The 17,773-nt window shown below is 38.2% G+C and overlaps 1 protein-coding gene across 1 annotated transcript in view; it reads right to left on the reverse strand.

Moving 5' to 3' along the window:
* Positions 1 to 17,773, reverse strand: part of CACNA2D1 (calcium voltage-gated channel auxiliary subunit alpha2delta 1) — a 446,724-nt gene that overhangs the window by 380,177 nt on the left and 48,774 nt on the right. The gene's annotated exons all lie outside the window — the stretch shown is intronic.

Raw genomic sequence — 17,773 nt, forward strand, 5'->3', positions numbered from 1 at the left:
TGATATCCCACAAAAGAAAAAGAGCAAATGACACAGAGGTCTTGTTCAATATGAGGGTAAATATTTCCTTAATTTTTATGAAAATTATATTGGTAATTAGTTACTAGATTATTCTAAACTTGGGGCATCTAGGTGGCTCAGCCAACTAAGCGTCCAAGTCTTGATTTTGGCTCAGGTCATGATCTCATGGTTATAAGATCGAGCCCCATGTAGGGCTTCACATTGAGTGTGGAGCCTGCTTGGGATTCTCTCTTCTCCACCTCCCATCACCACTCTCCCTCTCTCAATATAAATAAATACACTTAAAAAAACCTTTTAACTAGGGGCACCTGGGTGGCTCAGTCGGTTAAGACTCCAACTCTCGATTTTGGCTCAGCTCATGACTTCACAGCTCCTGAGTTCAAGTTCTGCATCAGGATCTGTGCTAACAGCTCAGAGCCTGGAGCCTGCTTCAGATTCTGTGTCTGCCACTTTCTCTGACCCTCCCCTTCTGCTCTGTCTCTCACTCCTCAAAATAAATAAACATTAATTTTTTTTTTAATTTAAACTTTACCCTTTAGCTCGTAAGTCTTCTTAATGTAATACTAAGGATGTGTAGAATATTTGAAACAAGAAAATAGAAATAATTTTAAATTTCTCATAATTCTATTACACAAGGAAAACCACTGTTAATATTTTGATATATTCCCTTTTAGACTTTTAAAATTCTTTCACATAGCATATTATATAAAATTCCTATCTCTTTGTTTGCTTATTAGGTCATATGATAAATATTCCCCCATGCCATTGCAAATATTTTATAAACATTGTATGTTAAAGGCCACTTAATACTCCATTATCTCTACATTCCATAATTTATTTGACCATCCTTTTTGGTTAAAAGATAGAGAATTATCAACCTTAACTATACTATAAATTATTAGCAACAAATATCTTAGTGCATAAAGTTTAAAGGTATTTCATTTCTGAAGACTTTTAAGTTTGGAATTCCTGGATTGAGCCTTGAGTTCTAAAAGAACATCTGGACATTACAATTATGTTGGGAAGATTGCAGTCAAATCTTTTTCACGTATATTCTTGTTAATGAAACGGAGATCTTAAAACACAAGCTATAGACATCAGGACACTTTAGAAAAGCTTAGGTCTCCGGTCTTACTTCTTCCTGGCATCAGAAACATCACCAAATAGCACACAAGTTCCCCATTCAAATCAAGATAATTTCATTTGTAATCTCTTCATATATTTCATTTATTCACCCTTATTTATAAAAAGACATAATATGGGTATTCTTTTCTGCCCATGCAAACATAGGAAACACTACTAAGAATGATAAGAAATGATATATTTGAATCTGAACTTCTCTCTGCATCTGCCTTTTCCTTATTTGTCCTACTTCTTCAAATTTGATTAGTACCAAATGTTTTCCCACCTTTTCAAGAGACCGTATTCAAGAGTGGTTTAGGAAAGTGCTGTTTTGAAAATGAATTATGGGACTTAAATACTGAGAACAAACTGAGGGTTGATGGGGGGTGAGGTAGAGGGGAAAGTGGGTGACTGACACTGAGGGAGGCACTTGTTGAGATGAGCACTGGGTGTTGTATGGAGACCAATTTGACAATAAATTATATTTTTAAAAATAATTTTAAAAAAGAAAAGAAAATTAACTACAGGGGCACCTGGGTGGCTCAGTCAGTTAAGCACCCAACTCCTGATTTCATTCAGCTTAGGTCATGATTTCACAGTAGTTCAAACCCCAGGTCAATCTGAGCTGACAGCACAGAGCCTGCTGGGGATTCTCTCTCTCAAACTCTCATTCTCTCTCTCTGCTCCTCCTCCACTCATGCTCTCCCTCTCCTCTCTCTTTCAATATAAAAAAGCATTAAAAAAAAAAGATAACTCCGTATTTCATAAGTGTTCCATGATGATATTTAACCATGTTTGTCTTTCTCTTCTTTTTGGATAAGAATTCCAATAGAACTACATGTTACCAACTTTTTGTCAGGCAAATTTAAATAGAACAGAAAATTAAATGTGGGGTAAGAAAGCCTAATACAAAAAAAGCATAAGGCTAAAAATAAAACATAATACCTCTAAATGAGATCTAGAAGAATGTATAAAAACAAGCTGATAGGGCCACCTTGGTGGCTCAGTTGAGCATCCAACTCCTGATTTTAGCTCAGGTCATGGGATTGAACCCCTTATTAGGCTCTGCACTGACCGTGGAGCCTGCTTGACATTCTCTCACTGTCTCTCTCCCCTGCTAGCATGGGGTGTCTCTTTCTCAAAAAGTACATACATATACACATTCATGCATAAGCTGATAAGCTATAGAGGAAGAAGGAAAAGAAAAAGTCACAAAAAAGGATGAAATGCCATAGAGAAAAACACAGAGAACTGACTTCATGTGAAGCAACCTAATTAATACATGAAAGCTGGGGGTACTTTCACACAAATGAAAATAAGGAAGAATGTCTACTGAATCATGCTGTACGAATATGACTCTTCAAAGGTAAACAAATATCAAGAAACAAACAAACAAACAAAATACCTGGGAGGAGGGTGTAGAAAGAAAGCTACAGAACGGTTAAAATGAAGGCCTCAAACCACCTTATTCTAATACTATGCTTTCTACAGTTTATACACTAGAGTATATGGTAGGGGACAAGGCAGGCCACCAAAATGGGCCCAAGATAAGCCCATTATTTTGAGTTAAAAGCAATTAGAGGCGCCTGGGTGGCTCAGCAGGTTAAGTGTCTGACTTTGGCTCAGGTCATGATCTCCCGGTTTGTGAGTTTGAGCCCCGCATCTGGCTCTTTCTGCCCTGTCTCTCTCTGTCTTTCAAAGATGAATCAACATTTAAAAAAAATTGTTTTTAAGCTATCAAAATCCAGTAGATTTGGGAAAAACTCTTTACTTCTTGAACTGTGTGCCTGTATAAGGAAGACAGCTATTTACAGAGATCTTTCCTTACCTAAGAAACATATCTACGTAACAGGGAACCTCTGTCTTTCAATCATCTCCTTTTACCTTCTTCCTAATGGTCTTTCTCCCCTTTGTATCCTCAGACTCCACTCCTCTCCTTAGCTCATATAAGCATCATGTCACCTGAATGTCTTTGAAATTTCCATGTCTAAGTGGATTTCCCACAGGTACACTATTACATTTGATTTTCTTCCATTAATGTGTCTCATGTCAGTGTGATTCTTAATCCAGCCAGAAGGACCTTGAATGGCAGAGTGAATTCTTCCTAACCAATAATACATTTGAAAAGTACTATAAATACTAGTATTCTTATTACTGCTATTAGAGAAAGATCATGATCTCACAGTTCATGGGTTCAAGTCCTGCACTGAGCTCTGTGCTGAGAGCTCTGAGACTGGAACCTGCTTCAGATTCTTTGTCTCCCCTTCTCTCTGCCCCTCCCCCACTCATGCGCTGTCTCTCCCTCTTTCTGAAAAATAAAATAAACTTTAAAGATAAGTAAATAGGGGCACCTGGGTGGCTCAGTAGGTAAAGCATCCAACTTCAGCTCAGGTCATGATCTCGTGGTCTGGGGGTTTGAGCCCTACATCAGGCTATGTGCTGACAGCTCAGAGCCTGGAGCTTGATTCAGATTCTGTGTCTCCCCTCTCTCTGTCCCTCCCATGCTCATGCTCTGTCCCTCTTTGTCTCTCAATTATAAATAAATGTTAAATTTTTTTTAAATATTAAAAAATTTTTTAAAAATAAATAAATGAATAAATAAATAAACCACCTCTTCCTAAATATAATTCCCAACATTGACAAAGAGTAAGAATTGTTATATATCCCTTTAGCTAGGCAACTGAGAGGCAGAGACTCTTTATGTAAAAACAAAACTAACACAAAACAACAAAAAACACAACTCACACCCGAATTCTGATTTATGCTAAAGTGATCCAAAACCTGTGTTCTAACTTGACACCTGAGTGTACTCTCACCACCAGCATTCACTGAGGTTAACCTGTTTTGGCTGAAAGTAAATGAGGACCTATCCAGCCTTCTCACCCCCAATGACAAGCTGTCAAGAACACTTTACAGGAGCAAGGATTATTTTTTATAGATATAAGGCATTACCCAGTTTTTCTAAAATTCATGAGTACTATGCCTTCCCAACCTGGAATTAGAAGATTATAATGGCCAGAAAAAGCAAAGATCCCATTCATCATGAGAGGGAAAATTACATGAGGGAAAACACTCACAGGTGCAGATTCTTTATTGGACTTTCTCTTTCACAGTAAATTGTCAAGCATATATGTACAATCACTAACCCCCGTTTTACTATAACCAGAAGGTTCTATGAAATTTTGGAGAAAATTATAGAGGATATATCCTTCTCACATAACAAGAAATGAACGCAGCACACCACAAGGTAGAATTCATTGTGTGCTCTTTATTAACCCATTCAACAAGAACTCATGTCTGCTGGAGAAGATACTAAAAACTGCAGATGCAGAAATGACAAATATATGCCTTCTGGTTCAGGCTCGATCCTATGACTCTGGGATCATATCCAGTGCAGAAATCAAGAGGTGGAGGCTCAAATGACTGAGCAGTCCAGGCACCCCTACCATTCTAAGTTCTTAACTTAGATAATACTTAGACAATAGAAGGCAGATTAACAAAAGACAGGTTAAAAAGGGAAAAGCATACATATTTATTTAATACACATTTTACATGAAACAGGAACCTTCATAAGGAAATGAAAGCTCAGAGAAACCTGAGTTAAACTTGACTGTTCTTATGCTAAGTCTGATAAAGAGTAGAAAGTCAAGTCGTGGAAAGATACAATAGAGCAAAGAGTATGAACAAAGTGTAGTAGGAAACTGGGGGGGGGGGGTGACTTAACAAAGCCTATTCATTCAGATTCTTCTCTCTATCCCTTGTCTTCAGAGATAAGGATGCTCCTTTTCCCTGGGTTTAGGGAAGAAATTTTCACATGAAGGGAAGGTCAGGAAGTCCTCGCATGTGCCATTTCTCTAACTCCTTCATTTTAAAATACTCAGTACCATATTTGGGGGTGATGTGTCCTGAATCCTACCACTGGGATACATTTCAAGCCCAAGAGATAATTATTTAAAGTTTATCTAGTAGTAGTGCAGGGAGGCAGATAGGGGAGGCTTTCTGAACTAGCAGCTATTGAAGTGAGATTTGAAAGATGAGTGGAATTTGACAAAATTGAGAAAGAAAGCAAGTAAGAATGAAGGCAGAGGGAATATAAAACATGGCATAAGAAGTCTGAATTGCTGGTTGGTCCAACAAATGACACAGAGTGGGAGCAGGCATGGCAGGGACAAAACTGAGGCAGAGAGAAGGGCCAGACCAAGGGTTTAAATAACATTCTGAAGCATTTAGAATGGTTTCCCAAAATGATGGAGAGAATGGGAAAAGTGAAGTTAGCATATAACAAGATCAATTAAGTATATATAAACATGATAAAATAATTTTTCAGAGAGCTAAGTGGATGATGGTTCCAAGGGAAAATGAAAAATGAGAAGGGAAGATCTAGATAAGAAATGATGGAGATTCAAACCACTCCAGTAGCAGTAAGAGAAGAAAGAAAAATGCAGAACAAGCCCAGTGCAAGAAACTAGCTCAACAAAAATTCTGAAGTATTCAGAACAACAGAATTTCATGTACTACTGGATATAAACAGTGAATGGAGAAAGGATTTTAGAATGATTCATGGAGTTCTTCAGTTAAACAGTGATAGGACATTTTAATATAGAAAGCACAGGAGAGGGGCGCCTGGGTGGCTTGGCTAGTTAAGTGTCTGACTTCGGCTCGGGTCCTGATCTTGCAGTTTGTGAGTTCAAGAGACACATTGGGCTCTGTGCTGACAGCTCAGAGCCTGGAGCCGGCTTCGGATTCTGTGTCTCCTTCTCTCTCTCTGTCCTTCCCCTGCTCATGCTCTGTTTCTCTCTCTCAAAAATAAGCATGAAAGAAAGAAAGAAGGAAGGAACGAACGAACGAATGAATGAAAGAAAGAAAAAGAAAGTAAGCAAGCAAGCACAGAAGGAACAATTTAGAAGGACATTGATGAGTTTGTTTTTATAGGTTCAATTAGCTATGTTTTGGGGAGATCCATGTGTAGATATTCAGTAGGCCACTGAATGTTGGTTTGGAGTTCTCTGATGTTTAATACTAATATAAGGATTTGATGTTTACAATATATATAAAGAACACAGGTAAATCAATGCATGACTCGCAGAGTATAGTGTATGGGAGGAGGAAGGAAATACACAGTACTACAACTCTGGAAAATAACATTTAAAGAAGAGACAGAGAATCTGAGCAGAGGCAAAAGAGAAGAAAATCCAAGAACACTATCACAAAGCCCACAGACAGGAAATGTCTCCCAAGAGAGGAGGTAGGTATAGAGTCATCAAATCAGGTTGGAGAAATCTATCAACCTTTTGTGTAAAGAGAATGAGAGTAACAATGTGAAGCCTATTAAAGAATAAAATGCTTATTTTCTTTTTCAGTACAAGAGATGGAGGCATGCCTCCATGTATATAAGGAGAACAGCAAATAGAGAAGGAAACACTGAAAATTCAAGACAGAGCATGTAATTTATGGGCAGAGCAAAGTCCTTCAGAAGACTCTAGATCAGGCTGTTTTTTGGTCACCCCTTGTGTTCCAAACATGAGTGTGGAGACGAAGTGAATCAATAAGCGTAACATGGTAGAAACCTAATCCACAGCTAAAAGGGAGGAGGATACCTCCTCCATGGAGATTTAAAAAAAATGTAAAAGCTTTTAGGTAAATGGAAACAACCAGAACAACTTGATCAAAAAGTTGAGACAGTTCCACTTATTGGTCTCTAATTCTTTTGTAAAAAAAAGAGAGAGAGTCATCTGCTCCGGGACAAGCAGCGGGTCCTAAGGCAGGGTTGGAAAGAAAGCGTGGAGGTTTAAAAAGAGCATTAGCTGGAGGGTATTTAAAGATGTGCCCTCTGCTGACGGTCATCATTTTTTCAGGTAGTAATCAGTGTAACTGTGTGATGTTCTTCACTATCTCTTGACGGGAGAGGGAAAGACAACAGAAAAAAAGGCAGTCAGATGAATGTGGGGCAGATAGCAGCAGGCAGGGAAGAAGGAGACGTTGGGATAAGTGAATTGAAGGGCCTGAAAATTTCAAAATCACTACTCATTCTAAATAATGAAGACAAACCAAAAATCCCATTAAAATGTTATAGAATTATATTCATACACCAGGTCTATTTTCTAAATCTTTTTTCTATGAAATAAAAAATCCTATTAAACGATTTCTCAGGAAATGTGAAAAAACTACCATTGCCAAATTTCAGATCTTTCTCACTTTTTTTTCAGTTTTGACCCGTAAAATCTTCTAAGAAAACATGCTTGGAGGTGAAATGAAAGAAGTGGTCTGAGTACACATACCCCACTTTACATCACTTAAAATTTAAAGGACACATTCCTAAAATCACTATGAAATAAAATGGATTGCTCACAGAAAGTTTAATCATTTGTTTGAAAGTTTTCTCTTAGAAATAAATATATGTCACAATATCTGACCAATATCTATTTGATCATATAGATAGAAAGAAATTAAGCAAAGGTATACTATTTCCATGAGAAAACGCAATGGACTTCCAAGCTTCTCAAACGGGAGCATCGTTACTCTGCTTTACTTGTTAGACATGAAACTCCCTGGCTTCCAGACCCAAGAGAGGCTTCACTGTTATGATGCTTTACAATTGATGGTTCCTGTCCCACTGATACCCCTCTTTTTTTCCACTGCCCTCTTGAAACCCATTGTTCCTTTAGCTCCTAGGATCCTATATCCTACTCTTTCTTGGGCACCTGGGTGGCTCAGTTGATTGCACATTCAACTTCCGCTCAGGTCACGATCTCATGGTTTATAGTTGGAGGCCCACAACGGCCTCACTACTGTCAGCGCAGAGCTTGCTTCAGATCCTCTGCAATCCCCCACCCACTCATGCGTGTACTCTCTCTCAAAAAAAATTAACTTTTTTTAAGTGTATTTATTTTGAGAGGGAGAGCAAGCACAAGAGGGTCAGAGACAGAGGAAGGGAGAGAGATTCCCAAGCAGGCTCCACCAGCGCAGAGCCTGACACTCAAACTCAGAAACCATGAGATCATGACTTGAGCCAAAATCAAGAGTCAGATGCATAACTGACTGAGCCACCCAGGCACCTCTATCTATATCATTGTCTGATTTCTTTACATCCTAAGATCAAATACTGTTGTTTCTCAACATCTATATTTAATCCTTTCCTCCTTTCTTTTTTTTTTTTTTTTCCTTTATTTGTACTCCTTCCATACCTTATGACTTTGGAGTGCCTGGGTGGCTCAGTCACTTGAGCAACTAACTCTTGATTATGGCTCAGGTCATGATCCCGGGTGATGAGTTGAGCTCATGTCTGGATCCACACTAAGTGTGGAGCCTGCTTGAGATTCTCGCATTCTTATTCTCTCTCTCTCTCTCTCTCTCTGGTTCTCTCTCTTTCCCTCCCTCTGTTCCTCTCTCTCATGCACTCACCCTCTAAACTAGATATATTTGTAAAAAACAAACAAACAAACAAACAAAAAAACCCACTTCATGGCTTCCACTATCACCTTTATACATATAAACCCAACATCTGAACTCTGGCTATATCTTAATTACCACTTGTTAGATCATTCCAACTTGATTTACCACCATTCTTTCTAAAAATACCTACAAAAGTGGACTCAGTATCTTTCCTCCCCGTGATATGAACCATCCTGTGTTCCTTCTCCTGTGAGCAGACCATCTTCTCAGTCCATGCCACCAATTCTCTCATTGTATCCCTCCTCCCAACCCTTGTTAAATAACAGCCTCATAGCATTCCTTCCCAACACATAGTTGATAGCTAAATGCATTAAAACCTTATTTTTATGCCAAACTCCAGGCCAAAGTGATTAACAAGCACTGTCTCATTCAGTTATCATAAAAACTAGTGTTTGTTTTTCAATGAGAAAAGTTAAAGTTGAGAAAAGTTGCACAAACCAGCTTCGATCTTCTTACTTTCTAAGAACTTTCACTTCAACCCACCTCACACATTTCCATGTGTGCTGACTGTCCTTTTCCAAGTTCTGCTTTTGCTCTATAACCTTCCCATGAAATTAATTCTCCATGTCCACTGTAATGGAATAAATTCCACAAATACTCTAATATCACCTTTCACAACCCTCCCAACTAAAAATTTTCTTCTCTACCCACTAAACTCTAAAAGCATTTTAATTCAAGACTAGATGGATACGCTTTTATTTTCATTTAATCCTCAAACATGTTTATTAGAGCTCCCCACATATAGGAGGCACACAGGTATTCACTGAACACATAGAAAAATATGTTGAAATTAAATGTATTGATTATGTTTTTAAAAAGCACAGTTACAGTTATTTAAGGAAAGTGATTTATTCACTAATTTCTTCCTCTCGCCATAAACCACCTCAGGAAAAAATGAACTGCTGGACCCATGCATCTAGAAAACAGTGGCAAATTTCCAAAATATGATTAAATATTATAAGGGGATTATTAAATCTCTAGTGTGAACATTTTATCATTACACATCTTTCAAGTTTTTAATGAATGTCATAGAGGAAAAAAAATCCTGTAATCCTTCTCTGTCCCTACAGTAAGTCAGAGTCAACTAGTAGTTTATGTTTCCAACTGTTTGATGATGTCTACAGACTCGGGGTAATTTGGACCATTCACTATGAGATCTCTAAACAATTATTTTACTGAATAATTATTATTAACTATGTTATACATAATTATATATAATATGAATATTAACATGAATAATAATTATATCATGTGTTTCATTTTATTGTAGAGAAACAGCCAACATTTTAAAGCAAATTTATAAACTATCAAAGTTTTCACTAAATTTGAAAGAGAGATACTTGCCATGCAATGAGTATTATTCCTTTTGAGGTCAGATTTGTCCATTATACAGCTTTCAAAAGAGTAGTGCATAGCTCAGGAAACTCTTTATTTAAAAAATAAATATAAATGGTAATCCATTTCATTCTGCATGCACGTGAGCAACATCAAATTCAGAACAGCACAAATTACACCCTGTTTAATCTATCGTAAAGTGTAATGCTTGAGTACAAAGTGTCAAGTCTGCATAGTTATCTATTTAATTGTTATAAATGCTACAAAGAGAATGTGCCTTTCACTAGTTGGAACAATGGAGCCAAAGTGATAGCTAAGAATTGTTATAATGGGTCCTACCAAGACTAACTGTTCTTCCTTGCTATATTTGATGTGGTAAGTCCTCTTGAAAAGAGAAGGATGTGCATGAACCCGCTGCTATCAGCAAAGAGAGAGTAGTAAAATAGACATCTTTCTTCCAACCCTGCTTGAATTACCCCACTAGCAATGAGCAGAGAAACTAGAGCAGAAGAGAAACAGAAGATAACACAGGGAAACTGAGGGGGCTGTTACAGTAAGGAGCAACAGGAGAGTGAGAATTCCATAATTTTTAACTCTTTTGACCTAAGCATTTTCTGCATATGTCACTTTTCTTAAGAATTAATTTTAGGGGCACCTGAGTGGCTCAGTTGGTTAAGCAACCCACTTCAGCTCAGGTCATGATCTTGTGGTTCAAGGGTTTGAGACCCATGTCAGGCTCTGTGCTTGCTGACAGCTGAGAGCCCGGAGCCTGTTTCAGATTCTGTGTCTACCTCGCTCTCTCTGCCCCTCCCTCACTTATGCGTGCATGCTCTCTCTCTTTCAAAAATAAATTTTAAAAATTAAATTTTTGTTTAATATTTACTTATTTTTGGGAAAGCACAAGCAGGGAGGGGCAGACAGAGAAGGAGAGAGGGTCCGAAGCGGGCTCTGCACTGACAGGCGGACACAGCGAGCCCAGTGTAAGGCTTGAACTCCCAAACTAACTGCAAGATCATGACCTGAGCAGAAGTCAGATGCTCAACCAACTGAGTCACTCAGGTGCCCCAAGAAATCATTTTATTTTTAACCCAGGGAAATAGGAGACATTGTGGACCTGGGAAAAAAAAATTAAACTATCACAAGATCTAACAATCTGACCATTTCAGTTATGTTGATATATATAAAGAGCTTATTCGTAAATTTGAAGTAATAAGATCATATATTTCAAAAGTGTTCTACTTGCTATAAATATCCCACCAATGCCACACTGCTTTTTGTTATGTAATAAACCATCCAGAGTGTTCCTGTAGTTGGATAAATATAACATAAGTAATAAGCTAAAGATGTAGATGGCCTAGACATACACTCTTTTGCTAAACAGACATTTTTTTATAACATAGATAACTATATAATTAAATTTTCTTTTGGTGTAAAAAGAATGCTTGATAACTACATTAAATCTAGGATTGTCTGTGAGACGGATGTTATGCTAGGAATGTTAGTTCCTGAAATTATTCTCAATTGAAACCATTTTCAATAACAGTGCTGCCCTGTTTTTAGAAAGCTGTTTAGATTTGTTAAGTGCTTTAGTATTCTGTTTTTATCAAGAGTCAGTCCTATAAGAAATACGGGGGAGAGGGTGGGGGGCGCCTGGGTGGCTCAGTTGGTTAAGCTTCCGGCTTCAGCTCAGGTCATGATCTCATGGTTCGTGGGTTCAAGCCCTGCATCGGGCTCTGTGCTGACAGCTTGCTCAGAGCCTGGAGCCTGCTTCAGATTCTGTGTCTCCCTCTCTCTCTGACCCTCCCCTACTCACGCTGTCTCTGTCTCTCAAAAATAAATAAAAGACATTGAAAAAAAAAAGAAATACAGACAGAGATGCAAACATGCTAATCAAAGTGGAAAGGTAAAGGTAAAATACTGAGGAGTGAAAAAAAAATAAAAAGCTTTATTACTAGAATCAGGTGTTAAGCTGTTTATGTTCCTCTGCCTTCATTTTCTGTTGGCCTTTTGCTCCTCGTGTGTGTGTGTGTGTGTGTGTGTGTGTGTGTGTAATAGGTGTTACAAATATAGAAACTCCTACTTCTCAAACACCAAAGATTCACCATACCTACTTTATGTACCATCTTGGGTTGATTTTTGTTTTATCTAAGCATATTTTCATTGTTTCTTTAGTCATACATCTTTTGCCTCAGCTCCAGAAATTTCCTTCCAGCTTCCAAGAAAACAAATGGGCAATATGCTTTAGGGCTGGAAGAGGGAGGGTCTCATGGGAGGGGTCTGCTCCCTTGAGGCCCTTAGAGCTTTGTTAACCTTCCCCATTATTGCCAGTTACAACCCAAGTACCGCCCCTCCAGCCTGGTGCCGCTGGAGGCGCCCCACGTGGCCGCACAATCTGCTGCTGGGGTTTCTGTAAACCAAATGAGCTGAATTTCTGTGTCCTCATGACAAAACCTCCTTTCATCTTATTGAAGATCTTGCCTTTCATTGTTTGTATTTTTTTCAGCCATTGCAGATTGTCCCCCAAATTTACTGTAGCCTATTTCAAGCATATGATTATTGAATGTCTTTATAAAAATCTCATTTCCTTTCTTCTATGAATTATTAACTGCATGTTCATAACATCTTCAATACTATAAAATTCTCAAACGCTTATTATATTTGAATTCTGATCTAAATGGCCAATCCACTTCCCCAAACAGATCAATACCTGCAGGCAAACCAGTTTCGCTGCTTCACGGGTTTTCTCATGTTATTTAGTCATGTTTCCCTGTCACCTTAAGTTACTGAAGTCCCTGCCACTGCCCAAAATCATTTTTCAAGTCTGCGCTTCGGATCCTACTTCTGGGCAATTTGAGTCTTCAAACCCTCAGAAGTTTTTCTTCCCCCTAAGTTTCTAAGATATATAAATCCTGTCCTACAAAATGTCATACGTTCTGATACATGTGTTACCTGAGGATTATTTTTCTCCAGCAATACTTAAGTTCAGTGATGGGATAACCGATAATTCTGCATTCTGAGAATGCCTATCAGAGTTCTAAGCATACAGTAGACACTCATTGGGTAGCAGATAAATATCATCTATTGAGCGCCTATAGGTGAGGAGCTATTCTAAAGATGTAGGGGTGCCTGGGTGGCTCAGGTAGTTTTGTGTTCAGGTCAGATCTCAGGCTTCATGAGTTTGAGACCCATGTCAGGCTCTGTGCTGATAGTAAGGAGCCTGCTTGGGATTCTCTATCTCCCTTCTCTCTGACTCTCCCTGCTTGCATCACCATCTCAGAATAAATAAATACCTGTCATGTAAACATATTCTAATTCTTATAAAAATCTATTGAGGCAGGTATTATTTTAAGTCTTACTTTACAGAGAAGGAAACTGAGTCACAGAGAGGTTAAATTATTTGCCCAAGGTCACAGTCAATAAATGGCAAAATCGAGCAATCTGCCCTAAGAAGCCAACAGAGTATACTATCTAATAAGTGCTAACTGACAGTGCGGCCGGAAATACGGTTTGGTTCTCATCATTAAACGACCCACTGAGAGTCCTCATCTCTTCCCTCGTCAGAACTTACCAACGTCTCATGTCTTCTATTTTACAGACTATTAGAGCCCTGGGGTCTGAGTCTGCTTCACCGACGTAAGAGAAAATGGCAATTACAGGAGCCTTATTTTTACATGGTAAGAGAAAAGGTATAGTTAGGAAATGAGGATTTGAATAACAGAAAACCCAAATTAGTTTCTTCCTTAAAAGATCTTTTGGAAACATACACAGGATTATTGAATGCTACAATTTTTCCACACGTTACGTGTTTTAAGTTCTCATTCAGATTATCAAATAAACAATCACTATTTGTTTGATTAAAAAAACATAAATTTCACTGCTTTCATCAACATAGGATGACATCGTCAGCGTTAAGGTACAAGGCCAAGGACTCTCCTATTATTCCCAATATGCACACAGATGTGCCATCAAATAGCAGGTTAGATGTAGAACCAGCCCTGATGTGTTTCTAAATATAAAATATTCCAAAAGCAACATTAAATCCTTCAAATATGAATGGAAAATATGACTTTCGGCTGGCCTTCGTTGTCCTCACAATGCAGGTTCAAATACACAAACAAATGCAAGAATATAAGAGCCTGGGCCCAGACTGACTCATGTGGCACTCCTTTCAAAGATACCCATAGTGTCATTTGTCTGACAGCTGCTACAGGACAGAGTTTATTTAACAATCACAAAGCTGTCAATGCACATTTATTAACTTGCAAATGAGAAAAACAATAACTCTCTTTCTCAAGACCATCAGAAAGGAACACTGTAAGGGCAGCCTAGCCCCAACATTTTCATTTCTTTAGCATGAAGCACAGGATTCTAGAAAATGGGAACGAAACCTTCAAATTTGAAATGGTAAGTATCTTTTTAGCTCAGGAAATAAATTACGACTTAATTGCTTTCAACCTTTTTGTCCCCACAGACACGTGGTTCTCTGTGACCCTCTTAGCCCGGGCGACACATGCATTGCCCTTGTGCTTCTCTCCGACAGACCGAGCGCAGTGAGCATGCAAACGACAAGACTGCTTCTAGGGGATGAGTTACAGCCGCCCTTCTTCCTGACCTGCTCAGTGTAAACACGAGCTACACGGGTTGTTCGCACCATGTTGTGGTTCTCCGTTAATACAGTGACGTTAACAATAAGAATTGTACTTAAAAATGAATTTATGCCTATTCAGTGGTGAAAAAGCTAACAATTTTTAGCACTATAAAATAACTCCTAGCAAAGAATAGGAAAAGTAAAAGGCCTATATAATATCAGAGTAATCAGAGCGGGGGGAAATGATGTCTAGTTTCTTGGCCACCATTCAAAACAGTTTCATTTGAATTAAGTTTTCCAAATTGTGTAGTGCTTGGTGATGTTTAAGTAATAATATTACAAAATTATGACCTTCTATGTATTGCACGTGAAAAAATAAGTAAGTCTATGCAACTGAATAGAAAAAGTGATCAAGGAGAAAAAGCACCTTATGGAGCGAAATAAAACCCACTGAAACTTGTACGTCATAGTCAGTAAATTTAAAAAGATGCTGTGAAGCATGATTCAGAAATGCAAACTATTTAGAACGCCTTTTTAAATCCATTAAAGATATTATTTTTCTAGTTAAAATGAATCCATTAATATCAGATGATTTGCTATTACCAACAAAAAAGAGGCAAAAAAAAAACAGTCTTAGGTATATCTTCCTTTTCAGGAAGCAAATAACATGATGATTTCCGGTATTTAAATTTTTATATAAACTATGAAATAAACACTTCAAAATACAATGGTCAATCTCCTTATAGAAAGTATTCTTCCACATATGAAATAATTCTTCGGCAATTAGAAGGAAAGACTTAAAATGGATCTCATTCAATCATTCAAGAAACGGTGGGAAGCATGTCACAAGCCCTAGTAAAGAGGACGGCACTTTGGTAACATGGCAGGTCCATGCAACCCAGCATCCTGATGAAAGACGAAGGAGTCACGAAGCAGCCAGTAGCGTGAATTAAACATCCGACACTCAGAATGAATTGTTCCAGAATTCTAATTGTTTCGTTATTAACAGCCGTCCTGTCACTGTTACTAGCACTCCGTTTAGAGCACATCCCATGTGAATTTCAACAAGCAATTTTAAAATGGACCACCCCTGTATTGTAACGTGAAAGTCTGAAGATTTCTAAAGCCAGATGTGTGAATCATACGTGACTCAGCCACCTCCCACAGGCTTGACAGCCCATACAGTCTCTCTCCAAATGTTCCTTCTGTAAGAAGGCTGAATGGACTCCTCTTACTGCTGTTTGGAAAATACAAAAGGATTTGAGTGTAGGCAATCTGTTGGCATTCATACAACCTGTTTTAGGTCACCTGTAGTAATAGAAGGAAAAAAAAAAAACACTGGCACATCTCTTGCTGTCTGGAAAGCCATCTTTTTCACTCTCCACAGTTGATCTCCCCAAGCTCCTTATTATCTCTCTGATCTATTGATCACATCAGGACAATGGAAGTCTCGTGGAAATTTACATCACCTTTGAACAACGTGCAACCACATCTCTAACTCAAGTTATGTGTCCAAGTAATGCAGGTCATAAGCTATTTTTTGTTCTAGAAAGTGCAGAAGAAGAAAACACCTTGGCCTTGCTGTCCAAGTTTCCTATTTAATGGAAGGTGCTCGTATACATTTTCCATGAAAAATTATCATGCCAATTCTCCTAAATACTTCCTATGATAGGCAGTCATCACCTTACTAACAACCTTGTTGTTTGGGGGCAAAAGTGTTAGAAAGTTCTTCTGGATACAAAAGAAATTATGTTATATTTATCTTACAAACTATTAGGCAATCATCTAAACAAGATCTAGCTTTGGGGTGTGTGGGTGGCTCAATCAGGTAAAAGTCCATCTTTGGCTCAGGTCATGATCTTGCGGTCTGTGGATTAGAGCCCAACACCCAGCTCCATGCTGACAGCTCGGAGCCTGGAGCCTCCTTCAGATTCTGTGTCTCCCTCCCTCTCTGCCCCTCCACCACTTGCATTTTGTCTCTCTCTCTCAAAAATAAAGAAACATTAAAAAAATTTTAAGTAAGATCTTGTTTTTATATATATTTTATATGGTTTTTAATGATGAATATTGATTTGTAATTTATAACTAAAATTATTCAAACTTCAGAAAAAATTAAAAGAATCTCCAGACATGTAATTCCTAATTCCTAACGCCTAGCCAAAAACAAAATATGGATACAACTGACCTAATTGTGGCCAGATGACTGCTTTTTATATTTGCCTTTATACTAAATGTAAACAGAATGAAAGGGGTGAATAAAAATGTATGTATATAATGAGCAAAATGAGAATTTATATCTTCTCTCTACTATTAAAAGAAAAGCAACAAGCAGCAACTAAGGGCAAAGCAGGATGATGATTAACAAACATACCTGTCAGTTTAACAGAAACATTCTTCTCACCAAGGGCTAAATTCTAGGACCCGAGTCTGGGATTTAGGAATGGACTGAGTCAACCCTCCACCAGGTTCTTTCAAGTCTACATCTAAGGAGGATCCAATGGCTAGTGTCCAAAAGAAATCTGGAGCCAAGAATCAGAAAAGTAGCCCACAGGAACAATGGCTCAAAAGGGCCGGGCTGAAAGAGTGCAGAGCTCCAGGAAGAGAACAGCAACTGGAGCAAGGACACAGCAAATTCCAACAATAGAGTAAGTAACTTCAGCATTACGGATCAAACAAGTATCCCAAGAATTTCAAAAAGTGGTGAGGACCTATCAAGACTCTCAGTTTTCTTGCCTACCTCTGGATACCAAAGGAGCTACTAAAAGCCCAAACAGGGGAAGAGAAGTGGCTATGAAGGGGTGTTTAAAGACCTCTACTCTAGGGGTGCCTGGGTGGCTCATTCAGGGGAGCATCACCTTTTCATTTCCACTTAGATCATGATCCCAGGGTCGCAGGATTGAGCCCCATGTCAGGTTCCATGCAGAGCCCTGAGCATGAGGCCTGCTTGCTTGAGATTCTCTCTCTCCTCCTCTCCCATCTACCCCGTGTTCTTTCTCTATTCTCTCTCAAAGTATAAAAAAAAAAAAAAAAGAAAAAGAAAAGAAAAGAAAGTTTAAAGATCTCTACTCTCTATATCATTTCTTACTCTGAAATCCCAAAGCATGTCATGAAAAATACTATAACAATGTGAAATTAATTTGGTTTTCATATTTCTTTAAGACAACCAATGCTAAAGAAGTAATTTCTTTATGTTAATTCCAGGGCTCAACTTAGAAAATTATGAAAACAACCAAATTTTCCATTGATGAATGGATG

This window comes from Suricata suricatta, chromosome 2 (genome assembly GCF_006229205.1).
Source record: "Suricata suricatta isolate VVHF042 chromosome 2, meerkat_22Aug2017_6uvM2_HiC, whole genome shotgun sequence".
NCBI lineage: Eukaryota > Metazoa > Chordata > Mammalia > Carnivora > Herpestidae > Suricata > Suricata suricatta.